This window comes from Lepisosteus oculatus, unplaced genomic scaffold (assembly GCF_040954835.1).
Source record: "Lepisosteus oculatus isolate fLepOcu1 unplaced genomic scaffold, fLepOcu1.hap2 HAP2_SCAFFOLD_103, whole genome shotgun sequence".
Classification (NCBI taxonomy): Eukaryota; Metazoa; Chordata; class Actinopteri; order Semionotiformes; family Lepisosteidae; genus Lepisosteus; species Lepisosteus oculatus.
In genome coordinates this window covers 1-12,590 of record NW_027167655.1, presented here as the reverse complement: position 1 = coordinate 12,590, position 12,590 = coordinate 1, and the positions used below count along the sequence as shown (strand labels likewise).

Sequence of the window (12,590 nt, the reverse complement as noted above, 5' to 3'; positions counted from 1 at the left end):
GTCCTAACCCTCCCGTATCTGATTTTGGACCAAGCACATCAGGGGAGAGCGCGAACGCAGTCCCCCACTTCTAGAAATTATGCAGTCGAGATTCCCACATTTGGGGAATTCGCAGGGGTCAACACAGCCGGAGTGCAATGGCCGAGCCTCGCCCTGGGTGAACCTCCTTCTTGATCAAGGTATCTCCCCTGCCAGGTAAGTATGAGTTAAACAGGCCCCTGCAAGCGGCCCGCACCCACAGCACAAATCGCGCAGCCTAGGCCACCTCCTCGCCCCGCACGCCACCGCCTCCTGCTGGGCCCACTCTTTCACACACTCACACGCCACACTAACACTCAAAAGTGTGGGCAGAACGAGAAAACGAGCGCGCCGTTTCCTACACATCTGCAGTCGCCGTTGCGCATTCGCAGCATGTCCCGGGATGCAATTCGGCCTCATTTGCATAACTCCAGACCGGCAGATCGCCACGCAAGCTCGCGACGTGCGCCTGCCATACACCGAACAAACCTTTTCAGCAATTTCCAAAAAACGGGCCTGCTCGCCTGCCCACAAGGCTCCGTCTCTTACCTGCTCTCCAGAGCCTGCTGCCTTCTGTGCTTTTCTCTCGGCACCGCTGCAGTGCACACAACTCCTGCAGCGGGAGGGGGGGAGAAAGTTCCCGCGCTCCGCCGCAGGGAAGGCTCGCTCCGTGCGCACACGTCCTTTCGATGCCAGTCCAACAAGTGCTCCGCATTAGCTGCGTCGGGGCTCCGGCGTGTCGCACCTCACCTCACCTCGCACTGCCCCCTCCTTGAATGTCTGCCGCTGGGCATGCCCCGATCTCCTCCGCCTTATCTTATCGCGTGTGAGCACCGACAATGGCCACAATGCCGGGGAATGGCACCTGTAAAGTGTTAATTGGGGCACAGGAACAGCCCGTCTCGTCTCGGGGGGGCCGGCTTCAGAGACAATACAGCAAACACAGCGGGGCGGGGGAAGAAGACGACACCACACATGCGGGTACATTCAGCTCCGGCGGGAACGAGACATTTGTCGGTCTTTTCAAGTGCCGAGAGCCGAGCAATCCTTCACTTGTATCGTTTCTCCCCGGTGACTAGATCTGGCCCTGCGACTCTCGACTGGGCTCACCCCCGGGGCAGCCCAGCAGGTGTGAGCCTGGCCGGCACCCGGATGGGAGATTCCACCCCGGAAAAGCTCCGGTTGCTGCTGCTCCTGCAAGAGGTGTGACTGGGACCAGTAGGGAGCGCTCACCCTGCGGGCTGTGTGGCTCTCTTACGCCCCAGCCTCCTGATGGCGACACTCTGCTGCACAAACAGGCGCCGTCCTTCGGGGGAGGCGTCAAACCGAGGTCCCGACCCTCCTTGGCCATTAGGAAACCCCAGGGCGTCTCTCAAAAAGAGACGCCGGGGGTGTCCCTCTGGTGTTAGTGCTCCCCTTTACCCATCAGTCGGGGTCTCCTCCTAATCCCCGTCTCACCTGTAACAATCAATGACGAGGCCCCCCTGTCCGTGAGATTTAGTACTCGCGCAAGAGACCGGGGGCAGAGCGCGAACGCGGTCCCCCGCCCCCCACAAAGTGCGCGCTCCGGGTTCCCTCTCGGGGCCCTGCAACACAGCGGAAGGGCAGCGAGAAGGAGCCTCTTGCTCTGACGCCGCAAGGCCACAAGAGGGCGGAGGCGCCGCGCGCCCGGCCGACGTGTTGGACCGGTGCGCTTTACGTGCTGAAATAAACACGCGAAAGCCCCGAAATGTTTCCAGAGTGCTGTGCACTGGAGGTTTTTGTCTGGTGAAGACTTGCCTGGTGCTCCTCCGTGCAGATTGTTTGTCCTCCTCCAGTGCGGGACGAGCCAACACAAGGGAGCGCATTCGCCAACATCCAGGCACGCAATGCGATTTGGAAAGCAGCTCCTTTCCAAAGAGTGGCACACGAACGATCCTTCAGTCCCGCTCGGGGAGCACGGAACCCCCGCCACACACAGCTTCAAGTAGCGAGTCAGGCGCTGAGGCTTTCGCTTACGGCCACACCACCCTGAACACGCCCGATCTCGTCTGATCTTGGAAGCTAAGCAGCGTCGGGCCTGGTTAGTACTTGGATGGGAGACTGCCTGGGAATACCAGGTGCTGTAAGCTTTTGCTCTCCCGGCCAGCAGGGGTCGCCGTTGGTGCCGTAGGCTTTGGGAGGAAAACCTGCAGGATGGAAAGGTGATCTATAGCCTCATCTCTAGAGATGTTTTGTTGCTGTGGCATGTGTGTGACCCATATTCAAAAAAAAAACCCGTCTGTAAAACGAATATCGAAGCTGCCTCTAAATCTGCAAATGAAGATGAGTCGATAAACCACTCGTTTTTCGTATAACTAGACATATATTCATTTGTTACCGATTTCATTCATTGAGCACGGATACAATAGAGGTACAGCCATTCACTGTTTGACATGTCTGCACTGGTACAGAACCAAGCAATCAGAAAACGGGTGAAACTGTCTTTAGACTCAGCATACAGTACCGAGGCCCCCCATGACCAAATAAAGGCTAACCTCGATAATCAGCCTAAAGAACGCAGACTACAGCAAAACGACTGACTTTGAAAAGGGAATGAACGTCCGGAAGGAGTAGTGGAACTAGCTTGAGATGCTTCTCCGGACCCCTAACTAAAAGCCAGCGAGAACCAGCAGCGGCGTCCACTCCTTTCGAACCGGGATCCTTCCGCAGCCACGCAGCTCGTGGTGTCCTAACCCTCCCGTATCTGATTTTGGACCAAGCACATCAGGGGAGAAAGCGAACGCAGTCCCCCACTACCAGAAATTATGATTCCCACATTTGGGGAATTCGCAGGGGTCAGCACAGCCGGAGTGCAATGGCCGAGCCTCGCCCTGGGTGAACCGATTTCGATTTTTAAGAACTTTATTTTCTTTTCACAAAAAAATACAGGACATCACAAATCAGAAAGCTTTACATTAATATACATACTTAAAACAGTATATATGATCACATCTCATTACATTTTGACACGGTAACAGTTACATAGCAACAATTTTCTTTTTTTCTGGTGCAAATCACATTCTTTACTTAAACTTGATAATGTTTTTCACAGTTTCTTGAGATATTGACCTATGCTCTCTATTTCCCACAGATTTTCTGCTTCCTCCCTCCCTTCTCTCCACAGATCTCTGAGGTAATAGTTCTCTCGGGTGATGAACAGGGCCAGGCTACCTGCTGCCTTGACTGGGATCTTGATGCCTTTGAACAGCCCCATGTTCCTCACTCTCCACAGGGCAACTTTCCCACTGTTCACCACGGCCCAGATCCTGTCAAACACGTCAGGAGGAAGTTTGACAGGAGAGATGCCGTATATGACGAAAGCAGCGGTCAGGGTAAATTGGGGCGAGAGAGCCAGCAACCAATCTTCAAACTGTGCCCAGAAGGCCTAAGCAAAAAAGCAGGACCACAGGAGATGGGATACAGTCTCCTCCTCGCCGCAGCCCACCCTAACGCAGCGAGGGCTGGGGGTGAGGCCCCTACGGTACAAGAAAGTTCGTACCGGTAAGCACTGGTGGACGACACTCCAGGCTAAATCTCTGTGAATGTTGCACAGAAACTTAGAGGATGTGTGTTTCCACACCTTCCTTGTTTGGGCTGATGTTAAAATGCCCACATGGGTCTGCCTATTGTTCTGGGGTGCAACGAAATCTTCCAGTTTTTGGACGCTGACATCTCGGAGGGGAATATGGCCAATTGGGTGAGATCTTAGAAAACTTTTAACTGTCCCATAAATTGCAGGGCATGTGTCAGAGAGTGGGACGTCCAGCTTGGGTCTGACACCCCACACTCTGAACACCTCCCTACCTACCCAGAGCCTGGAAAAATAAGTCCAGGTACGCGCTGCAGGTGCTGTTGCAAAGCCTCTCAGCACAGAGGCCAGGAAAATGCACAGCAGCTTCGTAGCAATATCTGGGACAGACTTCCCCCCTGAGGGTAGCGGCCTGTACATTATTTCCCTTCTGAGTCTTTCCTGCTTCCCACCCCATAGAAATTGAAACATCAATCTCCTCATCACCGCCGCAACACGGTGTGGGATTGGGAAGGTAGAAGCCAGAAAATTCAAGACAGGCAAGAGCTCGGCTTTGATGACCAGCACCTTCCCTGTCATGGTGAGGTCTCGGTCCTTCCATTGCATCAGTTTTTTGTTTAAGATTGGCAATTTGTTCTGCCAATTTACTGTTCCCATCTCTTCTCCAAAATACACCCCCAGGACCTTAATTCTCTTCTCTTGCAGCCTGAGATCATGTCCTTCTTTTGGCTCCCTCCAGTTCTGATAAAAAATCTCACTCTTAGATTTGTTAATTTTTGCGGAGGAAGCCAAAGAGAAACGATCACAGCACTGCAGAGCTCTGCTAATTGAGGCATTGTCAGAGAGGAGCAGGGTGACGTCATCCATGTATAGAGATGTCTTTACCTCTCCTCCCCCACTTCCAGGCACTGGTATCCCATTAATGGCCTGATCCTGGCGCAAGGCACAGGCTAAGGGCTCCATAGCCAAAACGCATAACAAGGGGGATAATGGGCAGCCCTGCCTCACCCCTGAACAGACTTCAAAGGGGCGTGATCTATTGCCATTAACCATGACTCTGCTGTTGCTACCTGTGTACAGCAGGTTAATCCACTTTCTCATGATGGGGCCAAACTTCATGTGCTCAAGTCCCGATGTTAAGTACTGCCGGTTTAGGCGGTCAAAGGCCTTTTCTAGGTCTACACCTAAAATGCAAAGAGGGAGGGAGCGATCCTCAGAGTACAGACAGACATCCCTCAACAAGGCCAGGTTGTCGCTCATCAGGCGTCCTGCTATCCCACAAGTCTGTTCTTTCCCTACCAGTGAGGCCACTACATTTTGTAGGTGCAGGAAAAGGGCTTTGGACAGGATCTTAGTGTCCACGCCTAACAGGCTGAGGGGTCTCCAGTTCTTTATGTCATTTTTTGCTCCTTTCTTAAACAAGAGAGAGATAGTGCCTTCTCTTAAGGAGTCAGGCAGCAATTCTGTCTTATATCTTTCCTCGAATAGGACCAGTAGCGGATCCTGAAGCAGATCCCAAAAGGTGCAATAAAATTCTTTAGGGAGCCCGTCAGCACCTGGAGTTTTCCCCTTCTGTAAGCTCTCCATAGCCTGTCTCAGCTCTTCTACTGTCAAATCCCTCTCAAGTACTTCCCTATCTTCTTCACTCAAAACGTTTTCTAGCTTTGAGGTAAAAAAATGAATTTCTTCATCCTTTACCTCTGTAGAGCTGTACAGTCTTGAGTAGAAGGCCTTGGTGCAGGAGAGGATAGCACTCGGCTCTGTTCTCTCTCGTCCCTCCTCATCAACTACACTTTCCATGACAGACTTGGAGGCTACCACTTTCCTGAAAAAGAAGCGAGTACACTTCTCATTTTCTTCCAAGAACTGCACTCTGCCTCTTAACAGCACTCCTCGACTACTTTCTTCGGCTATGCTCCGGATGTCCTTTTTTAAAAGGGTGATATCCTCGAGCACATCGAAGCCACTGTGCAGCATCGTGTAGAGACGCTGCAGCTGCCTCTGTTTCCTGGCTAGCACTCCTCTCCGTCTGGCAGCAGCCTTCCTTCCCTCAGCCATGAAAAAGGTCTTTGTCCTCATCTTCACCTCCTCCCACCACTCTCCTACTGACCCGTACAGACACTGCAAGGACAGCCACTGTGATAGTTTCTCCTTGTAGCGGGATACTACCCCCTCGTTCTCTAGCAGCTTTGTGTTGAGTTTCCAGAGGCCTGGGCCAAAGACAGTCCCGCCCTGGAGTTCCACTCTACACCCTAAAGCCTGATGATCTGAGAAGAAGACAGGCTGAAGAGTGACCCCAACAACTTTCACTCTCTCTGAGACAAAGCAATAGTCAATTCTGGAGCTGCTATTCCTCCCTGACCATGCATATCCTGCTGTTGTGGGATATATACATCTATATGTGTCTGAGAGTTTAAAGTCTTGAACTAAGTTTTGCAGGGCCAGTGAGCTGGAATCCAATTTTATCGGAGAGCTAGACTGCCTGTCTGTGTGCTCTAAGATACAATTAAAATCCCCTCCCACTATCACGTCTGTGCTACTTAACAATAGGGGAGAGAGTGCCTTGAGTAGCTCCACCCTTCCTCCCACGTCAGTAGGACAATACACATTGATTAGCCGCAGGTTAACGGTCCCCCATTCCACATCCACACACAGCAACCTGCCATCTATGACCCTCTGAATACTTTTTAACCAGAGAAACCAGAGTGCGTGGCTGCACAGCTGCAGGAGCCCAGACCGCCTTCAAAGCCTCTGCGCTGCCGGTCGTGGTTGGCAATGCACCTGGCCTTACAAACTAGCCAGTGGGGCCCGTTCAGCCCCGGGCTCATCAACTGCGGCTCTCGGCTTGTGGGCGTGCCCAATCCGTGCGATAACTCGGAAAACACCCGGCCACACTGTGTCGGAAACAACGCACTGTAAGGCACCTTGAAGCGTGCACCCCCAACATTCTTCTTTGCACATCTGTGAAAGGTAAACTCTTGAGCAAACTCTGAACCAGCTCTAAGGAAACTAATCCGATTAGACGTTACTTTGACTCATCCTTTAAGGGACCCTTGATAATTGGAGAAATCAATGATTTCGAATGAATTCTGTATGCGTCAAAAGACAGCTATACACAGAAAACATGCAGGACACTGCTCATGATGTTTCCCGAGCCGAAACACAGTGCGTTTTTCCAAGCCATCTGACAAAGCCCGCCCACTGAAAACTGCAGCAGATCGTGTAAAGACGTTCAACTTTGTAACTACTGCACGCACAGGAAGCAGAATAAATTCCTCTTTTCAAACTGTCAAAGGTTTGCTTTGCGAACGCTGCAGGACATCGCAAAATCTCTTTTGAACGGGGACAAACGATTTCTTATGGGGCGCAGTAAGTACAGACGTTTAAAAAGCTCCACTCATGCCGACGATGCAGCATGAAGAAGCGCAACCTAACGTTTGACAGACAAAAGCCGGGCGCCGCTACGAGCAATATGAAATCAAACTGACAGCACACGGCGTTTCGCGCTGACTCAAAAGTGATCTCGACAGACGCTGTTCTCTGCATAACACTGAAAGAGCTAAAGAGCGTTTCTGTTGAGACGTAACCCAGTGGGCAAAAGATGTATAATATACGTCTATTAAACGCATACCTTAGACGTCTAAATGTGGTCTGCAATTCGTCTAGAATGAAATTCTAATATACGTCTATTGTTATACGTCAATTATACGTCTATGATTAGATGTTCATTATACGTAAATGGTTGGAGTTCTATTATACGGATAAATTTAGAGGACTATTATACATATATGGTAGGAGTTCCGGATAACTTTAGAGGACTATTCTACGTATATGGTTGGAGGTCTATTATACGGATAACTTTAGAGGTCTATTATACGTATATGGTTGGAGGTCTATTATACGGATAACTTTAGAGGTCTATTATATGTATATGGTTAGAGGTCTATTATACGGATAACTTTAGAGGTCTATTATACGTATATGGGTAGAGGTCTATTATACATCAAAGTTAGGTTTTACAGGTGTAGAAACTAGTAAATCAACCCAATGATTTGGTTTAGAAATTTATTCTGAAAATACACATTCACACCTGAAAAATATGTATTTCAAATTATACATTGTATACAATCAATCAACAATCAACATATGGGCAATAATCATAAAAAACACAACTAGTCTTAAACTTCAGCTACAAATTCTGGTAATATGGCAATATACAGTATAGTAACGGCAAACACAAACTAATTACATTAACACACTAACTCAAAACCACATTTTGATTCAAATATACATTTTAAAATGTACAACTTCTATATTTCCAAGAAAAAAAATATTACAATGGAAGTTAAGACGATTTTTGTCCACTATTTGCAAACCCTGTGTAATTGTCCTAACAGTTAGAACCAAAAACCTAGTATTTTCAGTGTCCAGATCTCCTGGCCCCCTGCCTTGCATATGCATTCTTCAAGTAACACATTGCGTGCTCCTTATTTTTTTCTGCTGATTTAGGGCGGGACTTCAGCACCGCAGCTAGGAGAAAATTATATAATATTACTTCCCAAATTAATGATGATTAATATCTTCTTTAGTATAATCTAAAAAATGAACGGTTTACTAAGCTCAAAGCTGAAATAAATGTATAAAATTTGGCTTGCATCATAGAAGTTGAGCAATAAAGTCTGTCCTAATTAAAGAGTACCCAAAGTTTGAAAGTACAACATAGAATAAGAATAGAGAAACGGCAGAACGATTTAGTGTCATCTTCCCCATTCACACCATTCCCCATTTCGAATGAATTCTGTATGCGTTAAAAGACAGCTATACACAGAAAACATGCAGGACACTGCTCACGATGTTTGCCGAGCCGAAACACAGTGCGTTTTTCCAAGCCATTTGACAACGCCCGCCCACTGAAAACTGCAGCAGATCGTGTAAAGACGTTCAACTTTGTAACTACTGCACGCACAGGAAGCAGAATAAATTCCTCTTTTCAAACTGTCAAAGGTTTGCTTTGCGAACGCTGCAGGACATCGCACAACCTCTTTTGAATGGGGACAAACGATTTCTTATGGGGCGCAGTAAGTACAGACGTTTAAAAAGCTCCACTATTTTTATGTGCCATTTTTTGCTTATTCACTTACTATTTTAATCAAAATAATATTAAGAAAGATCTGTATGTATTCAGATAGTATTATTATTGTTCATACTTACTCGTCAAAAGAGGATTGCTGAGATATTTGCGGATATACTTCTACGTTTGAAAAACGTGTCCAAAATGGTGACCAACGAATACTAGCAATGCATTGTGGTATATAACCGGAAAATATGCTGGGTTCGATATTTTCTCAATGTATGCGTTTATTAATGTTGTCGATATTATGGTTGAAATTTAACATTGATAATACATCGCGGCTATGTGCCCCCTGCTATGAGCTGATGTGCAATTTTAACGCATGCAGTTAGTAAGGATCGGTCACTGTTGTATGGTATTATATACAGTATAATGACATTATGGAATAGGATGGGGACAGGCCTGGCATCACGGGGGGAGGGAGGAATGTCGCCCCTTCAGTTTTGGGCAAAAAGATGTACCTAACTTACCTAGGAGTATACGGCACTCTGCACAGTGTACGAAGTAATTTTCGCAGTAATTAATTTATTATATTTACTATATTTATTATACACGTGTAAATTAATTACTGCGAAAATAATTTACTTCGTACACTGTGCAGAGTGCCGTATACTCCTAGTTGCGGCACACACGATACATACAGTAAAAAGCCTCAGGCACTGTGTTAGATGTGTTTTCGACGTTATATATGCGTTTATTAATGTCGTCGATTTTACGGTTGCAATTCGACTTTGATTATACGTCGAGGCGACGTATATATACGTATAGCCGTATTTTCGCCGTTAATATACGTATATTCGACGAATCAGTGCCCACTGGGTAAACTCTTCAGCAAACTCTGAACCAGCTCTAAGGAAACTAATCCGATTAGACGTTACTTTGACTCATCTTTTTACGCTAGGGTTAGGGTTAGCATTCCCACGCTACTTAGACACTTTGTTTACGCTCAGTGCTTGATTTTGGGAACTTCAGGACGAGTGGGAATTTTCTCCTATCTGTCAATTCTGTTTTGTTTTGGAGACTCTTGGCTGCCTATGTTGTACAGTGCAGCGTGAAGGAAACATTTTCCAAAACTGTGTCAGCTCAAAAGTTGTAAGAAAACCTCTCCAGCTGCTTTAACTCTCTTCATTTTTGTCATTTAATGAGACACTCGATGTATAACTGGAGCCTCACATATGCAAATGGTGAGGCTCCAGTTCGACACCCAGTTCAATACCACTTTACAGTAAATGACAAAAGCATGGCAGACTGTGCCGGACCGGCAGATTACTTCAGCTTATTTTTACCATATTAAACAATGGAAATCCAACCACTTGCATTTGTGACACTTGATTTTGGCTGCACCTAAGACACTCTTAAATCTTCAAACACATTTCTCTTCTCCCGCAACACTCTTGTCTGTCGGCGCTATGTGGCAGCGTAGCATGACAACCCATCTCACCACGGAAAGGAACCTAACAGCTTTGGTAAGAGAGGAGAAAAGGACCTGGCCCGTACGCGGCTCAAACCCGCAACCTTGGCGTTACTAGCACCACCATCTAACCAACTGAGCTAACCGACCTCACAACAGTGGTCCTCTCTGTGCTGCAAAAAATCAAGCTCAGGGAATTTCTTTTGTCCTTTGAATAGAAAGCCGTGTAATTCAGTGTACGGGCTTTCTCGTGCAGTTTCATAGTTCTTGTAACCCAAATCCTACACTGGCCTGAAGTGCCCCCCCATTTCACAGCATTTTTCATCTGATTTAAAATGTACCTAAAGGAGAAGCATTATTGAAGACCATCAATTACCAAGAGCTTTTGTCAAAGGTTTTGGTGGTCATTTTTAATGACCACAGAGCACTATGACCTCGGTTTTACATATCATCCAAAAGACAGCGCCCTTTTTCCAACACAGCTTCTCCATCACTATATTGGGACATTGGGACCCGTACAGACCTCAGAGTGAGCGCCCATTAACACCACTTCCAGCTGGAAGCTTTGTTTTTCCCTGTAGCTCACCCTCATCCTGGTACTGACCTGGCTCACACCTGCTTAGCTTCAGTGGGTTTTCAGTTGCGAGTTGCAAAAGTTGGGATACAAGTGTAGCGGCAATGCTTGTTAATAAGACAGAATTAAGCGTTGGTATGCTGTCCTAAATGAAGCCCCATCTCACCCCCCATCTCTGTGGTGCAGCCACAGAGAAAGTATTCATGCAGACTGATTTAAGTTGTTTTCTTTTGATAGGGAACAGCTCCCAGACAGAGATGCACTTAGCTAAGCCTGGCTATCATGATCAATGGTCATCCATTGGCGCCTATCTGTCTAGGGAGTGCTGAATGGACATCTGGACTGCATTCTTAAGTGTCAAGAGTAAGTGACTTATATCTCACCTTGACCAACCAATCAGGGACTGGCAGGGCGTGGTAATACCACGTGGGTCTCCAATGCCCGCCAAACTCTCAACCAATCAGCACACATCTGTGTCTTGGTCAAAAAGGGAGCGCAAGCTCAGATCGGGGCTCTCCTTGGCCATTTTCGCGCATCCTCAGAGACAATCACGTGACAACTGCTGTTGTCTGCATAGGGACTTGGACTTTGTTCTAAGCGCGAGGCCAAGCATCCCGTACGTACTCAGAATTCTACTAACGTGAATGCTCCGTTTGATCAACGGCAGCCTACAGTTGGACCCTCGTCGACAACCTGAATAGCTTATTCAGAAGCAGCGCTGGACCGGGAACGAACCAGTTTCTTCCCAGGCAAAAGAGTGACTTGTGAGGACTCGCGGTCACACTCTGTGCATAGAGACTTTCTACTAGCCAGCCGGACTGCTGGTAGATCCCCTCGGAGCAACGACTGCCCTGCGCGCCGCAGTCAGATTCCTCCGCCCGTCCTACTCCGAGCTGCACCTTGACTGGTTGGCTGGTAGCCAGAGGACGCCGACACAACGCCCATTGGACAACCGCTGGAACAGAGGCTGCAACAGAGCTTGTCAGCTGGTTTGGTGTTCGTGCCGGGAAATTCCAAATCCATACACAGTGGATAAGTTAACCCCATGTTCTACATTGCGTCTCGAGAATTCAATTGTACCTCAACACAAGTTGTTATCAATTTAATTCATGAGTAATGTATTTACTTCCGAGTTTAGAGTAACAATGGGTAATAACACTGATTAGCGATTTGGTAACCGAACGATATATATTGACATATATTCTCTGTTGTGTATCTCTTTGTGTTTGCATCTCTTCGAGATTATATATCTTGTATATTGATAACCCTCACAGTAAGGTCTGCCGCTCGTATCCAGGCAGACTAGTATATGTTTGGTGCACAATTTATATTAATAAATGTATCTCGTGTATTGAACCCGTGTGTGTGCGTTGTTAGTTGTTCTGGCGATTGATTTTCTAAAAGCCCCAACGAACAACCTCGTGATTACTGCTACAATTAATAAGTGTCTCAGTAAACCCATCAAACCACTACATTTAATGGCGTCCCTGGGTGGGCGAGTTTAGAATGAAATGAGACTCAATCGCACAGAATAACTGATGTTGCTGTGAGTTCAAGTTCAGCACAGCACCGTGGCTTTTATACGCGAATACCGGGTGTGCTGATAACTGCGTAAAGAAATCCCCCTGTTTTCTAGCGTTTAGTGTAACGTGTGCTGATTGGAAATCCATCTGCTCGGGTGTTTAGATTCCATACTGTATTTTGGTAAAAGGAAAAAAAGTAATACTCTTAAAGTTTCTCTGACGTAATGACAATGGCTGCTAAAATGTCTGAAGTGGAGTCGCTTATAAGTACTATTTCTAGCGACGACAATCCTGGTTACTGGAGCGGTATCGAAAAGTTGAACTTTGATGATATTGAGAAGCTGCAAGTAGATTTAGTAGCTAAGGTAGCGAACCAGCTTAAC

The 12,590-nt window shown here is 47.2% G+C and overlaps 2 non-coding genes across 2 annotated transcripts; one reads left to right on the top strand and one right to left on the bottom strand.

Annotated features, from left to right (window-relative positions):
• Positions 1 to 39: 39 nt before the first annotated feature.
• On the bottom strand, positions 40 to 203 carry LOC138225773 (U1 spliceosomal RNA). The gene has a single exon (XR_011184244.1). It is a non-coding gene; the product is annotated as a U1 spliceosomal RNA (small nuclear RNA).
• Positions 204 to 2,010: 1,807 nt separating this feature from the next.
• Positions 2,011 to 2,129, top strand: LOC138225747 (5S ribosomal RNA). The gene has a single exon (XR_011184220.1). It is a non-coding gene; the product is annotated as a 5S ribosomal RNA (ribosomal RNA).
• Positions 2,130 to 12,590: the final 10,461 nt, after the last annotated feature.